The sequence below is a fragment of the Dama dama genome, chromosome 11 (genome assembly GCF_033118175.1).
Source record: "Dama dama isolate Ldn47 chromosome 11, ASM3311817v1, whole genome shotgun sequence".
Lineage (NCBI taxonomy): Eukaryota > Metazoa > Chordata > Mammalia > Artiodactyla > Cervidae > Dama > Dama dama.
This window is the reverse complement of record NC_083691.1, coordinates 32,888,869-32,903,467: the sequence shown is the minus strand read 5'-3', so window position 1 is coordinate 32,903,467 and position 14,599 is coordinate 32,888,869. Positions and strand designations below refer to the sequence as shown.

Here is a 14,599-nt window from a genome sequence, read left to right as displayed (position 1 = left end):
CAAAGGTGAAAAACACCTAGGTATATTATATTAATATGGGCTTCCGGGATGGCACTAGTGGTAAAGAACTTGCCTGCCATTGCAGAAGACCTAAGTCGGGGTTTGATCCCTGGTTCGGGAAGATCCCCTGGAGAAGGAAACGGCAACCTGCTTCAGTATTCTTTCCTGGAGAATCCCATGGACAGAGGAGCCTGGTGGGCTATAGTCCATAGGGTCACAAAGATTGGACATGACTGAAATGACTTAGGACACAGGCACACATATGTTTATACACAGTAATGTATAAAGAATGAAACATGAGTGAGGGTGAGGAGGTGGTATTTAGATGGAGAAGAGAAAGAGAGAGGAAATGGGAGAGGGGAGAGTCTAATTTTTAAAAAAGAAAGGAAAAAATGTCAACAATTAAAACTGAAAAGGGACTTCCCTGGTGGCCCAGTGGTTAAGAACCCGCCTTCCAATGCAGGGGGCATGGGTTCAATCCTTGGTCTGGTAACTAAGATTCCACATGTGGTGGGGGAGGGAGGCGTGGGGTGGTGGGGTGGCGGGGAGCAAAGACTCAGAAAGATAATGATAAAAAAGCAGTGGGTTCATATGAGGTAAAACGGGTGAAGAAAACATGGACTAGAAACAGGGATACAGGAGAGCTGTGAATTATTTTTCTATGCTGTTTAAAAATTACCATAAACGTAGTGGTTTAAAACAACGCCTATTTACTACCTCACTTTCTGTGGGTCAGGAGTCCTAAGTTCTTGGCTTAGAGCCTCACAGGCTACAGTCACGGTGTTGGACAGGCTGTGCTCTCATCTGGAGGCCTGCCGGGGAAGAACTTAATTGCAAGCTCACTCAGGTTGACAGAATTCATTTCCTCATGGACACAGCCTTCTAGCTAGAGGCTGCTCAGCTCCCAGAGGCTACATAATTTTTGCCAAGCGGGCCTTCCCAGCACAGCCACTTACTCATTAAGTCATGTCTCTAGAGCAAGTCTGCTCACAAGATGGAGTCTTAAATCATGTAACAGTCATGGCATGATATCCCCATCATGTTGACAGTGTTCTCTTGGTCAAAAGCAAGTCACAGGAAGAGACCACACCAAGGTGTGGATTCAGAAGTCTGCCTTTATGGTCCTTACAGAGAAAACATGACCACAGGTAACCAGAATGCAAAGCAGAATGAAACAAACAGTCTACACAAGGGAACTCATTCCGTAGTAGGATCTGGAGGTCTCTTAGCCTGTCACTGGAGACCAAAGAGTATCAGAAACTGTCTGCGCTGACACAGCTCACTGGACTTAAATTGCCCTGGAGGTTCTTCCTCTGTGAAATGATTAAGTGTTGTCTATGGTTCTTTTTAGCCCTAATACCCTATGCTGACACCTGGCCCACTGTGGTGGTGGTGGTTTTTTAGTCTCTAAGTTGCGCCTGACTCTTTCACAACCCCATGGACTGTAGCCCACCAGGTTCTTTCTGTTTCATGGGATTTTCCAGGCAAGAATACTGGAGTGGGTTGCCACACCCTCCTCCAGGGAATGTTCCCCACCCAGGGATTGAACCTATGACTCCTGCATTGGCAGGCACGTTCTTTACCAGGGAAGCCCATATGTATATATTTTACATGTGTGTTAGTCGCTCAGTCATGTCCAACTCTTTGCGACCCCACGGACTGTAGCCCGCCAGGCTTCTCTGTCTATGGAATTCTCCAGGCAAGAATACTGGAGTGGATTGCCATTCCCTTCTCCAGAGGAAATTCCCAACCCAGGGATCGAACCCTGGTCTCCTGCATTGCAGGCAGGTTCTTTACCGTTTGAGCCACATGGAAGTCCATATATACATACATTTTACACAGATGGCAACATGCATTTAATATTGGTCTGCCTGCTTTCTTCCTATTCAGTGATACATACTAGAGGTTGTTCTTTATCAGATCAGAAATTATCTGCCTTAGAACTTTCCTGGTAGTCCAGACTCTGCCTTTCCAATACAGGGGACATGGGTCTGATCCCTGGTCAGGGAACAAAGATCCCACATATGGAGGGGCAAAAAATTTCTTTGTAAGGGTGGATCATGACGTATTTAACTAGCTCTCCAATTTTGAGAATTTAGGTTGGGTCTAAGTTATTTTTTGCTAGTACTAATAATGCTGCAACAATATCCTTTCCTATATTTCACTGTGCACATATACTTATACATTTTTAGGATAAATTCCCAGAAGCGGTATTGCTGTGTTAAAGGGTGTAAGCAGTTTTCGTTTTAATACATGGTGCTGCAAGTCTGCCAGTTTGAGTTGGGAAGGAATCACGAAGGTCTCGGTAGCAGCACAGTATGGCTGGAACAGAACATCTGAGCTGCCAGATAGGATCTAGTCTCCACCTCCTCACTGAACAGAGGAGGGAACTGAGCCTTTGTGGCTGAACTTCTCAGGTGCTCTCTATTCCCTCTGCACCAGTTATCATGCTGTCCAGCCTGTTCACTTGACAAGCATGTACTTTGACAATATTGTTATATATCTTTATGCATCTAAAAGCACCTAACTTGAGCATCCGGAGAATACATTAGCTCCACTTACTGAGTACTTACGATGTGACCCCGAGGCTCCCTGCATATTTTCCCCTGAGTCCTCCTCATAAAGCTATGATCTTTAAATCACAAGGTAACCGAGGCTTGGGAAGATCAGGTGACTTTGTCTAAGGTCTCTCGTGTCTAGAGAGTAGCAGTCAGGATTCAAACTCCATCTCTCTCCCATGTGCAAGCTCCTTCCTGGAAATTGCACTGTTCCTTGCAGGCACTACGAAAATACGTGAGAGGAAGTTTGAGCCCATCTCCAAAGCAGCTCAGTGCAATTTAAGTCCAGTTACTGGGTTGTGAGTAAACCTCTCACTTGCCAGGCTGTTCCAACAGTCATTTCTGGGTCCTGGCTATTTGCACTCTACTGGCAGATATTTAGAATTTAACGAAGTATTGGATGCCTCTCACAACTGTTTCATCTCTTCTCAACTTGGTGACCATTTGATTTCTTCCACAATGGCCAACTTTTGGTGCTATCTGCTATTAAAAGATAATACAATTTTATAGAATTTATTAGTAAAATTGGCTTTACTTGGAGTCCTTTGTCTTCCAAATTATTATTACAGGTACTGTTTGTAAAATGATTGATTACCTCTACAAATTCTTACATTATTCCTACCTTTCCACAAATTCTTTGATAAACAACTTGCCAGCTAAGACTAATTAGAAGGCATTCTATGATCAGGGAATTCTGTGACATGTATTATCCATTTCAAGGAATTAACATGCATTTATGCATTTCTCCTCATGTGAAAACTATCCAGTATTATGACTAAAATTGCATCTCCCACATCACTCCTTTTTTTTTTTTTTAAAGGGAATCTTGATTCTCAAAAACATATTATCAGCTGGGTGATAAAAAATCATGTATGTGATGTTCACAATGATGTAAACACTACCTAAAAATTTAAAAATCGACCATAATCTAAATATTCATAAGTAAACACTCAAATATAGCCCATTTCAATGAAACAATAGGCAGTCATTGAAAGTTTACATTTCTAAATTAGGCAGAGACACAGAAAAGTTTTTTTCTCATGTCAAATGAAAGAACAAAATACAGTATCCACAATAGTGGATTCATGTTGTGGTTACAACTCTGTAAAAATTATGTTGAGTATATATGGATGAGAGTTGGATGAAACAAGCAAACATTTCACTAGCTGTACCAGCAAAATGGTCTATAAGTGGTTTTATAACTGATTAAATATTGGAGGAGTATACATTTTAAAGTGTGAAACTAAATCTTATATTAAAAGAGATATGAAAATATCCATGTCTTTAAGGGACTTAGAGATTAAGCAGTAAATCTATATTTAAAGCAGTGGATAAATCTGATCTCACTTGCTTGTATGAGGACCAATCAAACATGGCAGGCTACATGGCAAGAGAAAATTCTTTTTCAGGAACAACTTGGGCTGTGAATGAGTGTCGTAAAAAACCAGGCAAGTTAGGGGTTCATGACCACCTTGTCACACTCCTTTGGTGGCAAAGGTTTCTTACCACCATCCTCTAATTGTACCTAAACTACTGCCCTTGATCTGCATTGGCCACATTTATCATTGCCATCTCTCCTGGGCCAACAGTGAAGACCGGCTATGGAGAAGAGATGGATTTGCCTATAATCTGGAGGCTACTGTTCATGTCTTCCATTATAATCCTATTGTAAAAATAATGTGCATTGGGAATTATATTCAATATTTTTTAATAACCCATAAAGGAAAAGAATCTGAAAAAGAATATATATGTATGTTTTATATATATATATATATATATATATATATTCAGATAGAGATCTATCAGAATCACTTTACTGTATAACTAAACTAACACAGCATTGTAAATGAACTATACTTGAATTAAAAAGAGAGAAAAAAGTAAATAAATAAGATTAGTGAAAAGTGAAAGTGTTAGTTGCTTAGCTGTATCTGACTATGCAACCCCATGGACTGTAGCCTGCCAGGCTCCTCTATCCATGAAATTCTCCCCGCAGGAACTCTGGAATGGATAGCCATTCCCTTCTCCAGAGGATCTCCCCAACCCAGGGATCCAATCCAGGTCTCCTGCATTGCAGGAAGATTCTTTTACCACCTGAGTCACCAGAGAAACCCTAAATAAGATGAACATCCCCCTCCCCCAAATTGTGCAGTTTAAGTCTTTTTTAAAAACCCACAAAAATGGGATATATGCTATAATTCTTATTTCCAAGTAAGAAATCTGAATTTTCTCCCTGCACATCTAGAGCCTGTGCTCTGCAACAAGAGAAGCCACCGCAATGAGAAGCCTGAGCACAGCAAATAGAGAGTAGCCACAACTAGAGAAATGAAGACTCAGCACAGCCAAATAAATAAGATAAACAAATAAATAAAATTAAAAGAAAAACAGAAAAATGCCAAAAAATAGTTATAATTTAAAAAAATCTGAACTTTCTGATTCCAAGTTGGTACTTTTTGAGGAATTTTTTAAGTCACCAAAATCACACAATTCAAAATTGCAATTTGACCTAATATAAGAAAAGTTAGCAGAATAAAAATCGCTTGTTAATCTTGTTCAAATCTGACTAGTCATCTCCTAAATGATCTTTGGACCCACACTGCAACTATAACCTGATTCTCAGCTTTTCCTTAAGAAACAGAAGTAAAGAAGTAGCTGTAGCAAGCCCAAGCACAACCATTAGTTTTTAAATGTTCATTTCAGCTACTGTGGAGTCAGACATAGCCAGAGTTCTATTTTTTACTGAAGAGTAAGAGTTTAAAACCAATCTCTGATCAAACCACAAAATCATGCCAGCATTTAGGGCTTCTAAAAACAGTTTAATCACAGCATTGCATGCCTTGGGATTGACTTTTTTAAAAAAGTTCACCATTAGTCTTACTATTTGGCACAGTCTACTAAAACATAACATATGCATATCCTTGACCCGAATTCTACTCCTAAATATATACCCAAGAGAAACACAAGTTTGTTCACCAAAAGATGTGAGCTAGAATAGTCACAATAAAACTATTCACAGAACTAAAAAAAAAAACAAAACAAAACAAAAAAAACTATTCACAGTAGCATCAAACAAAAACTAGCCAAATACCAATTAACAACATAATGCATAGTAAATCGTGGTACATTTACACAATGGAATGCTATATAGCAATGAAAATGAGCATATGAAATGCAGCAAATGTAACAGTGAGCAAAAGAAGCCACCTTCTGAAAGAGTACCCAGTATAAGTGTCCATCTGTAAAAAGTTCAAAAATAGGCAAAGCTGATCTATGTTAATAGTGGTTAGAGACGCTGGAAGAGTAGTGACTAGGAGGCGACTGAAGGCGGGCTTTGGGGTATGTGCTAGTAACCTGTTTCTTGATCAGGTGAGGTTACATGGCCATGTTCAGCTTGTGAAAATTCAGTCAGCTATACACTTATGATTTGTATATTTTTCTGTATATCTGTTCGGTTCAGTTCAGGTGCTCGGTGTCCAACTCTTTGCGACCCCATGGACTGCAGCACTCCAGGTTTATATATCTGTTACACTTTACTAAAAAGTTTAAAAAATGAAAATACTTTAAAAATACACGCTCAGCCCCCCAAACTACTATTTTATGTAGTGTGTGGCCCATATATACGGCAACATGCCAAACTTAAAAACATTCTGAGTAACTTCCTTAAAGTTGAGTTTCACATCTGTTGAAAAAGAGCAGTAAAGAAACAAAAAAAGCAGTAAAGGAAAAAATCGGGGGCTACATTTGAATTTTATAACAGAATGAATGTATTGATCCACAAAGACATAAATCTGGTTAAAGTGCTAAAAATGAGAAAGGAGGCGACTTCTCCATCAATAGTGGGTCATGCTCTGGGGGATGACAAAGGGAAGGAAAAAGAGCCAGACAAAGGCAGGGAGAATAAAAACCAAAGGCCTGAGAAACTGGAGGGAGCCCATGGCGGATTTGAAATCAACAAAGGGAATGCCTGTCAGGGGACACTGAATGGGCTCGAAGGTAGTGTGACTGAGTCCTAGGCACTGCTACTGTGTACAAGACACTTTCACAAGGAGTGGAAACAGTGACAGAACCCAATCTCTTTGCTGAGCCAATGAAAATGGACAGATGTAAAAAAAAAAGAAAGAAAATGGACAGATGTTGGGAGGTGAAGAGTGACACAATGCCTAATTCAGAATGCAGATACTCTCCTGTTGTTTTGTTTTTTGGCCGGTCCTGAATGCAGGATCTTAGTTCCCCAACTGAGGATTGAACCTGTGCCTCCTGCTGGTGCCTTCTGCTGGGGAAGTGAGTCTTATCCACTGGACTGCCAGGGCAGTACCTCTCCTGCCTTGATTCAAGAGAATCTAGAATCTAGTCATTAGTAAAACCTCAAACTCACTTGAGTCAAATGAAATATTATCTATTAAATGCTTGCTGTGAGCAACAATTTGTGCTAGAAGCTACATGGGTGAAAAAGAGAGATCCAAATTGTATTTTCAACAAGGTAAGGGGCAGCATTTTGTAGTGGGATAAATAGGCCATTGCTAATTCTTTAGTTTATTGCAAATAAGGCTCTTAGCTTGGGGTAGTGTTTAAAAAAGCATGGACCCTGTGATAGTTTTTGTGTGTGTGTGTCACCTTGGCTAGGCTATCGTAGTCAGTCATTCAGTCAAACACATCTATATGTGTTGCTGGGAGGGTATTTTATAGGTATGGTTATGCCAGTTGACTTTATGATTTTCCCCAGTAATGTAGGTGGGCCTCATACAATGTAGTCGAATGTAGCTGAAGGACCTTAAAAGAAAAACCAAGGTCTCCCAGAAGAGGAAGAAATTCTGCTTTAAGACTAACCATTATGGGGTCCTTGCAACATTAGCTCCCACCTGAAAATTTCCAGTCCACTAGCCTGCCCTACATACATCAGACTTGCCAGCTCCCACAGTCTCATAAGCCAATCCTTATTGGTCTGTTTCTCTGGAGAACCCTGACTCATATAGGTTCTGAGTAGAGCCCGTGGGTGCAAAGCTTTTCTCTGTCACTTCTCATTTGCTTCATCTGTAAAATGGGGATAATAACAGTACTGTACTCAACTCATAGCAACTAGAACAACCCGTAGCACAGAGCAAGTACTTTGAAAGTTTTTGTTAAATGGGTAATTCTGTGCTGCTGAGTTTATTTCTTAGGTAGAAAACTTGAGATATTTTTATTCCCAAGAATTTGCCATCAACCAAACATGATCACTCTTTCCCACACCAACAGAACAGCCTCAGAACAGCTGTCTCAACCAGTTAAGGATGCCTAATTGTTCTTTAGATGATGTAGGAGCAGGAGCAGTTGCCAGGCCAACTCTATACACAGGAAAGTTTTGGCAAAGCTGGGTCAGAGCAGTTCTGGAACATTCTTAACTCTGCAAGTCCTCAGCTGCTCAAAACAGCTGTGCTTAAGGAGGCTGACAGTCAACACAGAGCTATTCCTACTATTTACAGAGTGGTACCTTCAGAACAGAGTCCTAATCATTCTTTCTATTCCCACTATTGATAACCCTATAGCAGCTTACCCTGACCTCTGGGGATGAAAGATTAAACAAGGAATCAAAATATTTTTAGGGGCACACATTCTGGGGTGAGAGTATGATGATGGTGCTGATGGTGGTAACTGACATTTATTGAGAACTTACTAGGGGCCAGACTCTGTTCTCAGGCTATACATATGTTAACTCATATAAACCTCATTGAATAAATGAAGAAACTGAGTCCTTAAGATAAAAATTAGTCGTTTAAGGATGGACAGACATGGAGAAGGAAATGGCAACCCACTCCAGTACTCTTGCCTGGAAATTCCCATGGGCGGAGGAGCCTCGTAAGCTACAGTCCATGGGGTCATGAAGAGTCGGACATGACTGAGCTACGAGGACACAGATATGAAGTAAAACCTAGGGCTATCTTTAAAAAAAATAAATTAAAAAAAAAAAAAAAAGGATGGACAGACAGCAAGTGTTGGGGCTGGGACTCAACTTCCAGCTTTCTGGCTCAGAGCCAGGTTCTCCTTCCTGTGTACATTGCCTCTGAGTCTGGATTGTAAAGAGGGAGTCCATGTGGGAGGAGGCAAAGGAACAGCACAGAACTGGGCTGTGATTGATCAGAGGGCATGAGAGGGTCGGGGATGCTATGGTTAAGTCCATTTATTTTAGATGGAAGAAATTTCCAAAATTGAAGTAGAACAAACCATATACAATATTCTTTCATGAAATTCTTTTAAGTATATAATGTGTCTGCTTTTATACATAAATATCAACATTCATTAAAGTCATACCACAGTATTTGCACCTTTCATTTTCATATAAAAATTTAAGACAAAGTGATCTTGAAATTATTTCTTATTTGTTCACTAGCAGTACAAGAAAATCAAATACCTTCTTACTTGATTACTCTCATTTGATTACATTTTATACCAACTTCTCCTTACAGGTTTTCACATTGACAAAGGTTTCCTGTATCATTGTTCTTCTCTAGGTGACTGTCAATTAAGTCTTTAGAATACTTTTCTGAAATATTTTCTTATAGCTCAGAAATCAAAAATGTGTGAACAGGATTAGATTCTATCAGAATTAGGTTAGCTTTGACACCAGAAAGATAGACTGGGTCTTACATACTCTTTTCTAATAGTACCAACTCCCCTGGCTCTCAATATTAAACTAAATTCTGATTTACTCCAGAAATTTATCCACAGTTGTGATGGCCTTTGGCTTACAGTTCCATTCCCTGAAGCTGAATTGTCAAAGGAGCTGTTATCAAAGAGGGAGAATTCTCAGATATCCATGGCAGAAAGACAGGAGGAGGTAGAGGTACCACAGATGAAGCCTATACCAAGTCCTCAAACCTGATTTTGGCCAATTGTACACACTTGCCTTGCTGGGTAACTGCTTCCAGTGGTGGAAACATGCAGTGTATTTAGAATACTATTACCCTGACTTAAATCTGAAGAGGTTATGCCAAAAACGGCCAAGTGTTCATGTCCCACAAACATCTTTTGTATACCTAGCTGAGGTTCCCAAAGTCAGGGAGATGGGAGTTAAGAATGGCACTCTATGGACTTCTCTGGTGGTCCAGTGGTTAAGACTCCATGCCTCCACTGCAGGAGGTGTTGGTTCGACCCCCGGTCAGGATACTAAGATCTCACATGCTGCCCATGTGGGCACTCTAGAATTCTAGGGACATAAGGTTCTTTTCTACAGCCACCTGCCTCTCTTATCTGTCTCCCAGGCATTTTCACAGGGCAGGTAGGAGGATACTGCTTTCTATCTTCCTTGCAGAAATGGGCCGGTCATACTAATATTCCTTATCTATGAACTGACTCCCCACGAGGAAAAAACTGGATTGGATGTTCACACAGTGCTCTAAAATAATAGGATTACACCCTTAAGTCCATAAAATTCTCTCAAGAAGAACAAGCCAACAAAATATGTCTCATTGGGAGTTTTTTCATAAGAAAAAAAAACTTTAGTACCAGATTTTGGGTGTTCTAATATAGAGATTCTTGGTTTTCACTTATTCTGGGTTCCTCTGTCCATGGAATTCTCTTGGCAAGAATACTGGAGTGGGTAGCCATTCTCTTCTCCATGGGATGTTCCCGACCCAGGAACTGAACCCCAGTCTCCCACATTGCAGACAGATTCTTTACTCTTTGAGCCACCAGGGATCCAATATAGAGATTCCTGGTTTTCACTTACTCTGGAGATAGACCGGTCTATTATTTTAGTTAAATACATCCAATGAACAACATTCCAGCTAGTCCTTTGTAAATTCTGAGAGGCACCTCTGCAAAACATCATCCTTTAAACATCAGGGCAGAGCCTACTGTTGCTACTGCTGGGTACAGCCCAGGTAGGAAGAATTCACATTGGCAGCTACCATATGTGCTGGGCAATAGGCGACAGTCACATCACAGTCCCTCACGTTATACATCAACCCGAGTAAAATCCTAAGGTTTCAAAGCCAGGTTATGAGAGCCCAAAGGCTCATCAGTCAACTTCAGGCCAAATATGTCACAGCGATTTTTCCTATGATGGTCTGCTTGTCATCGAGCCAAGCTTCTTCCTTCACTCTTGGAATAAAAATGCTTCTGGCTTGCTTTTTGTTTGTTTTGTCTTTTTAAAATGAATGACCATTTAAAATAAATAAATAAATAAAATGAATGACCATTTAAAAGTATAAGTCTATGCTAAAGAATCACCTTTAATATCAACTGAACAATCATCAACGAAAACCTGTAAAACTGAACGTTGGTTTCTGGCTGTCATCTCACATGTTAAGACGCTGCTAGCCTGGTGTGAAAGATGCTTAGACAGCAAGCAAGACTGAATGCATGGAAAGCTCTGTTGAGCTCCTTTTTGTGTTTCCATTTCTGTCCATCTGCTTTCCCATGGGCAAGAAGACGCCTCCTATCACAGAGTCGTCCCTCTCTTAGGTCAGCAGACACTACAAGTGAAATTTGCAAAGGATGGATACACTGACTTGGGTGTGGTCACCGGCAAAGGGAAGCATTGGTCCCCTAGCTGCCGGCTTTAAGTCCAGGAGCTGCACCCGTGGCGGGTGATCTCCACGACTGCTTCTCTCCATTCTATCACAAATCGCACCAGCCCTGATTGCCCCCTCTCAGAACGCACAGCACACGCGTCCGCCTCGTCAGACAAAGCCCGCTACTCAGGGAGCCCGCTCAGCACCGAGGCGACCTCCACAGGTCTTCCCCCACCCCGACCGTCTCGGCGGTTGGTCAGCAGCAAGGGGCAGGGGGCGGCGCCGCAGCCAGAAGGTACCAAAGCCAGGGGCGGCGTCTGTCTGCGGGTCCCACAGTCTGGGGGGCGGGGATGCGCGACTCACATCAGAGAATTACCAGCGGGGTTTGTTGCCCTAACACAAACCCCAAGAGAAGAGCACGTGCCCTTTGATTTCTCCAGGAGTGTTTTCTGCACCGGAAAACCGCACACTCGGGCTCTAGGGGTGCCCTAGCTCGTGGTGTGGAGGACACCAGTGCCGGCTATTGTTCTCCGGGTCTCCCGGGCGGGAGGCGGCCCCCATTCTGCCTCCCTGGCATCACCTGCCGCTGGACCAAGCCTTTCAGCTCTGCGAAGAAAAGGGTGTGCCTGTGGCGCTGCGGATTATCACAAAACCCTAAACGAGTCCCTAAGGGCTGGTGTCAAGCTGGGAGACAAAGCTCCTCTTAGGGACAGCCGGCTCGGCCCCCGATCCGCCATCCCGAGTCTGTCGCCGGGTCCAAGAGCCACGCCCAGCCAGCCACAGGACCGCCGGGCCCCTCGCCGGGGCTGAGGGTCTTTGGGCCCGAGACCCGCCTCCCCCCACCCCCAGCTGCCTGCCCCTCCCTTCCCGGGAGACCTCCCTCCCCAGGGAGACCCCTCCCTCTCATCGCGTGGGTCTCCTCCTCCCCAGCGTCTACTCTTCTCTAACCCAGGCAGTCTCCACCCTCCCGCATCCCTCCTCCCCTCCACATTCTTCATCAGCCCCAGCCTCGCTACGCGCCACCTGCTCCGAGTTCCGACCCTCCCTGCTCAGACCCTTCTCTTTCCTCAAACCTGTCTTCAGTGCCCCCTCCTCCCACCCATCCCTATCTTCCATCTTTCGCATCTTTGCTCAAACGGAGGCCTCGCCTCCGCCTCTCTCCATCTCAGCTCCTCTCCAACTCGGACTCCTGCCTCCTCCCCCGGCCTGGGGCGTCTCCCGCCAAGATCGATGCCCCCGGGAGGGCTCTCGCGCTGGGCTCGGGAGAAGGGACCCAGCTTGGCGCCCGCTCTGGGCTGGGCAGCGAAAGGCGGCCTTTGTGGTTCAGACAGGTGCCTCCAGAGGCGGCCGGCTAATAGGCGGACCGCTGGGTCCGGTCCAGGCTGGGCAAACTCCAACCCGGAGGCGAGAGGGACAGAGGGTGTGTGTGTGTGTATGCTAGGGGCGGGGGGTGGGGCGGCGGGTTGGCGGTGATCCGTGCGGGCAGAGGACCGCACGCAGATCTAAGGTATCGGGCAGGACGGGCCCACGGCCAGAGAAGCTCCCGCCCAGCCCTCCAGCCATTCACTGCACCTCGACGAGGCTGGGCGTCTACTGTGTGCTAGGAGCGAACGCCTTCCACCAAGCCAGCCTCCTCACCCCAGTTCTTTGCAATCCCACGAGCATCTATTAAACGCCTACTATGAATAAGGTACCGCTCGGCGCTCCGGGAACTCTGTGGGCTTACAAAGAGGAACCGATTCGGGTCCCAATTTAGCCCGAGAAGGCTGCCCCGAATTCCAAACCACACCTCCCGCCGCGTTCCCAGCAGCCGGTTCTCTGGGCGCACTCCGACCCCAGCCCTATTGTGCTCCTCCCAGAGAAACAGACTGTCTGAGATGGACGTCCCAGCCCGGGGAGAATAAGCCCACCGCCCTCCCTGCCATCACCCACTCCTCCGGGATGCCGCGGCTGCGGGGTTCTGTCGGTGGGTGGGTTCTCCTCCTGTCTCGCCGCGGCGCCGGCGTTGCGGGTGCTCTGGGCGGCGCGGCTGCACGCGCGCTCGCTTGATCGCCGCCTTGGCGCGCGGGGGCTTCGGAGTCGGAAGCCGCGAGCGGGGGAGGGGACTTGGGTCGGGGCTGGAGGAGGCCTCCGCCAATCACGGGAGCGACAGCTCCTCCCCAGCGCTCCCCACCTCGCGCTAGCAGGTTAGGGGGAGGCGGGGACCGGCGGCGCCCTGCATCCTCGGCGCCGCGCGCGGCCACCGCCTGGGGACTACAACTCCCGACAGGCCCTGCCGCGGGGCCAGGGTCCGAGAGGGGACGAAGGGCGCGGCCCGAGAACCAGCCGACCCCGGGCGCCCTTCTCCGCGTTCCTTCGTATTTCCATGGTGACTCAAGACACTTCACAAAGCCCGGGCGCTTGAACGCGCTGATGCACGGGTCCCCTGGGACGGCTACCGCGTCCCCTCCCCCCGCAGGACCCCACCCGAGAGGCTGGAACAATGTCCTCGCCGCCTCTCCCCGTCTGCTGGCTGCTGCCGGGCCTGCCCTTCTCTGCAGGCCGGGCTAAGGCCGCCTGATTACCCCCAAGACCCAGTCCTACCCTGGGCGCCCGGCGGAATTGTAGGATGGAGAGGGCGGGATGTAGTTACAGAAAAATGTTCCCATATACAATGTGATCGGCCACGCGGGGTCACCTCGGTTCGCCTCTGTCCCTTCTGGGGCCTCGAACCCGGAGTTCATGCTCTCGGCTACCGCTTCTCCATCCAGGGCCCTCAGGTCCAAGCTGCCCGTCCAATTTCTGAAACCTCCTACCAGGGCGTGGTGAATGAAGCCTTTGGAAATGTTTTGTAACTCAATTTACCTTCGCTTCACCCTTTTTCTTCAACTTTTACATACACACATAATCTAACAAAATCAACAAGTCTAAAGAGGGGAGGATCGCCAGGCCTTTACCTCCTTCCAGATAGCCTCTCAACCCTTTACCCAGCTATCTGTTCTTTCCTGTAGTTGTAATAATAGCTTAGATACAGTTCAGTAATTTGACTGTTTTCACTTAATGCGTTGCTGTTGATACAGTGTTAAAATGTAGCGTTGAGTCCTCATTCCAACCCGGGGAACCCCAAGGGGCTGTTGCAGAAGCCCCTCCCCAGCAGGGCCCCTGAGAAGTGGTGAAGATGGGAGAGTTCCCTGACTGTAGCTGCACAACCATGCCCTCAAGAGATGTTTCTCCCGGCAGGATATTTTCAAACAAAACTGTACTTCTTTACACCCAAAGGCCTTCCCACCAACCACCACCCACCCCCCGACCCCATCTCAGCAAAATCTGAGGGTGCCCGGCCTCCAGAGAGCCCATCGGAGTGAGGTCTCCTTGGGTCCCTTGCTCTGTACTCCTTTGCTGTTGGCTCAGAGCTTGCAGCCCACCAGGCTGGGAGTTGGGCCTCACTTCTGGATTACCACCGCCGAGCCTCCACTTCTCCTGGGAGGAAGGTTTTCTTTTCTGCTCCTTCTCACATCCTGAAATTATGCAGGGAGACCAACTCCCACCCCCACCCCACCCCCACCCCAC

At 45.8% G+C, this 14,599-nt stretch overlaps 1 protein-coding gene across 1 annotated transcript in view; it reads right to left on the bottom strand.

Annotated features, from left to right (window-relative positions):
• The window catches only part of DPYSL5 (dihydropyrimidinase like 5), an 87,082-nt gene extending 73,971 nt beyond the window's left edge, over positions 1–13,111 (bottom strand). Inside the window, exon 1 of the mRNA XM_061154988.1 lies at positions 12,983–13,111. The gene's annotated coding sequence lies outside the window, so the exon portion shown is untranslated. The remainder of the gene's footprint in view (positions 1–12,982) is intronic.
• Between the last annotated feature and the right edge of the window lie 1,488 nt (positions 13,112–14,599).